The 3,784-nt window shown below is 42.9% G+C and overlaps 1 protein-coding gene across 2 annotated transcripts in view; it reads left to right on the plus strand.

Annotated features, from left to right (window-relative positions):
* Positions 1–574: 574 nt before the first annotated feature.
* The window catches only part of Tex28 (testis expressed 28), a 52,170-nt gene continuing 48,960 nt past the window's right edge, over positions 575–3,784 (plus strand). The window contains exon 1 of one of the 2 annotated variants that reach the window (XM_042269226.2): positions 575–677. The gene's annotated coding sequence lies outside the window, so the exon portion shown is untranslated. The remainder of the gene's footprint in view (positions 678–3,784) is intronic. The other variant, XM_042269227.2, reaches the window with a different exon arrangement.

A 3,784-nucleotide genomic window follows, 5' to 3' on the forward strand; every position in this document is an offset into this window, starting at 1 on the left:
ATTGCTGAAATTACTACCACCCCAATTCTGTACCTGGGTTCTGGCTTTGAATATTTCTTTGGCTAGTTGCTTGTCTTCCTCAACTAGTTTGGGAATCACAATTGTTATCATTTCTGGCTTCCTGAATCCTAAAGCCACAAGTTATCTCACTGGCAGAAAAGATGGCTACAGTAGTACCAGTAGAACGAAAGTCCCATGGTTTCCCGTTGTAAGACAGGCCACCCCTAGTATCTTTTTCTGTGGCGCATGTGCTGTGTAGGGAGGGTTCTGTCCCAAGACCCTAATGGCTTTGAACGTCTGACTGTTGAAAGGAACTCCCTGCACTCTGTGGTAAGCACATGCTTACCTACCATCTCAATCACTCTACTGTCAAACCCAGCTGCACTGTTTAGCTGTCCGCACCCGGCTCCTGTGTCCCTATGTTGGTCCTCCCTCCCCTGTTCGTGGCTGCTCAGTTAGCGGTGCCAGTGCGGCTGGGAGCACATAACTGTGAGGTCATGTTGCTAACCCTCGCTGTTAGCCCAGCGCGTCTTCAGGCTCTTGTGGGATGATTGGCTGTGTCCAAGTGAGTGACGGTACAAAACCCAATGACGAAACGCTAGCCCGCCTGTGGATAGGAGGGTACTGCGGGCAGGCGCGGGCAGGCCCAACATACCAACGCCAGGCAGAGTCAAATGGTGGGTAGAGGGCGTCCCAGCAAGGAACTGGAGAAAGAAGGGGCAGGTGAACAGACAGGGCTGCAGAGGAGGGGGGCTAGCAAAGGAGAGGAAAAGCAAAAAAGAATCGCCGCTACCCCAATACAGTCAATTTCGGGAGGGTGGCAAGTGTGAGGATCAGCTGAGGAGGTGGGACAAGTGGGATATGGCTGGATCTGAGGGGAAGTAGGAACCCACCAGTTAGATGGACATGGAGGGCCTAAATAGACATGTTTTAGTTTTGTAAAATTTTGGCCACAGCCCTAAAACATATTCTATTGGCAGTTCTATTATCCCCTTTAGAGATGAAAAAATCGAGACATAAAGGTTACCTAGGGAATCACCTCCCACTAACAGGTCTAGATTTAAAACCAGATAGCTGGCTCCAAACTCCGGCGGGTACTTCTTCATGGTAGGGAATTAGAAGATTCAGGGACTGGTTCCAAGTGCAAAGATCAATGACATCTTTCAGAGGGTGTTCATGAGCCTACAAACTGCCAGACTGGTGAATTAAGGAATTTTCATCCTCAAACGCTTTGTGCACCAGCCCCCATCACTTGGATATTATATACCTTGGCTACCCAGTGGCAACAACAATCCCTGGCAATGGAACTCATTTTCTTCTTTATGATCATGGCTTTCGAGTCCTTATTACCATATCTGTCCCTTTCTTTTTTTGTTTTTTAATTTTGAGACAGGGTCTCACTTATTGTTGCCCTATCTGGCCTGAAATTCACTGTGTAGACCAGGCTTGTTTGCCTCTGATTTCAAAGTATTGGCATTAAAGGAGTGAGCGACCACTTCTGGCTTTTATCTGTCCTTTTCTGCCCAGCATAATCTAGAAGCCAGAATTGAGCCTTTGGGGCTTTTATTTTGCTTCTTGGAATTATACTTCTATTGAGTACATTTGTTGACTCATTTATACTGCCAGTGTAAATGTGCACTATGAGTTTCAGGCATACTGAATCTAGAACTTCCAGATGAATGCATAGACACTTATACTGTGGCTTTCCTGTATTAATGGCTTCTATATTTGCTTTACAGATTGCTGATTGTCTTCCTATTTTATTTACTCTTTCATAAACTGTGTTTAAGCACACTCATACTACACACAAAGAAGCAAACAGTATTACCATAGAACCCAGCAATTCCAGGCAGTCATACACACAAAGTAAAAATAGTTACCTACACACAAATCTGTATATATGACTCAGAATGTCACTATTCACAATAGCAAAAAATGTAACTAAAATGTAAACAAACCAAGTGTTCACTCAAAGATTAAATAAAATAGGGTCTATGTAAACAAGAATATTGTGTGACCATAAAAAAGTAGTGACCACTTGGGAGAGACAGGAAGATCAAGTGTTCAAGGTCACCCTGTTACAGAGCAAGTTCAAGGCCAGCCTTGCTTACAAGAGATGATTCCTTTCCCTCAAAAAAGGAATGATATGAACATAGTCTACATAGATGAACCTCAAAAGCATTACACTCAAGACTGGGGAGATAGTTCAGTAGGTCAAGGACTTGAGTGTGATTCACCAGAACTCATGTAAAACAAGCCAGACAAGGTGATTCACCTTGATAATCCCATCACTGGGAAGGCAGAGACAGGTGGATCCCAGAGGCTCCCTGGTTAGCCAAGCTAGCTTAATTGGTGAGTTCCAGGCCAGAAAGGTACATGGCAGGCACCAGAGGATCACCACCAAAGGTTGTCCTCTGGCCTCCATGTGCATGTACATAGATACAAAGAACATTATGCTTTTTGAAAGCCAGACACAAAAAGTTCATATATTCCAATTCTATTTTCACAAAATATCACCTAAAAGTATAATCCAGACAAAAGCAAATCAGTGATTACTAAGAGCTGGGAGGAGAAACGGAGTATAGAATTTGGGGGATATCAATGTTGTAAAATTAACTCTGAATACATTAAAAAACCCTCTGAACTGTATAATTTAAGGGAGAAAATTGTATAATGAGAAAGTGATTACCCTGAACAGAGAAATAAGTTAAAAATGTTTCGGGAGACAGGTGTTGCATAGTATAGGCTGGCCTCCAACTTGCTTACATTGCCGAGGAGGATGACCTTGAACTTCTAATCCTCTTGCCCCCTCTTTCTAGGTGCTAGGATTATACATGTCACCATACCCAGGATAAATTGTTTTCTAAAACTACTGTGATGATCCCAAAATAATTGAATTTTTTTAAAAGACAGAATCTTAGTATTTAGCCTTGGTTGGCCTGTTGCCTATGTAAACCAGGCTGGCCTCAAACTCAAACACTTCCTGCCTTTGCCTCCTAAGTGCTGGGCTTAAAGGCATGTGTCACCATACCCAGTCATTTAAAGATTTTATTTTAGCCGGGCGGTGGTGGCGCACGCCTTTAATCCCAGGGTGCAAAGCTACACAGAGAAACTCTGTCTCGAAAAACCAAAAAAAAAAAAAAAAAAAAAAGATTTTATTTTAAAAAAATGTCTATGTATGGTATGTCTGTGAATGTATGCCACATGTGTGTGAGTGCCCAGAGGCAAAAAGGGGTCACATTCCCTGGACCTTGGGTTATAGTCAGTTGTGAACCACCTGATGTGGGTGCTAGGAACCAAACCTGGAAGCAAGTACTCTTGACAACTGAGCCATATCTGCAGCCCAATTTTGCAGTCTTTATGAAGACTTTCCTTTTACAGGCCAGGAAACCCAATCAGTAGACTAGGGGTGGGAGTAGAATGAGCAGGCTCTAATGGCACCAAGTCCAGGTTAAATCTACCACACATTGTTGCATAACTCCAGAAGCAATGTGGTCATGTCTCCCCAAATTCCCAATGTCCACTTAATAAAAGTAATAAGAAATGTGACATATTTGACACATGCTTTTGAAACTCAGTCCCATTTTTATTTGGTCGACACCTTTCTTACATTCCAGCTGATGGAAGATTTGACTAGGGTAAGTTTCCAAGGCTATACTATTTTACAATGAGTGACTTGTTTGCCACCCATTACACCTAGTCTGGTTGAGATAGAAGGCTCTCCCTTAGGATTATTGCAAGGGGAAACCAAATTGAATAGAAGGCACAAAATGAATAAAGTAGC

The sequence above is a fragment of the Peromyscus maniculatus genome, chromosome X (genome assembly GCF_049852395.1).
Source record: "Peromyscus maniculatus bairdii isolate BWxNUB_F1_BW_parent chromosome X, HU_Pman_BW_mat_3.1, whole genome shotgun sequence".
Taxonomy (NCBI): Eukaryota; Metazoa; Chordata; class Mammalia; order Rodentia; family Cricetidae; genus Peromyscus; species Peromyscus maniculatus.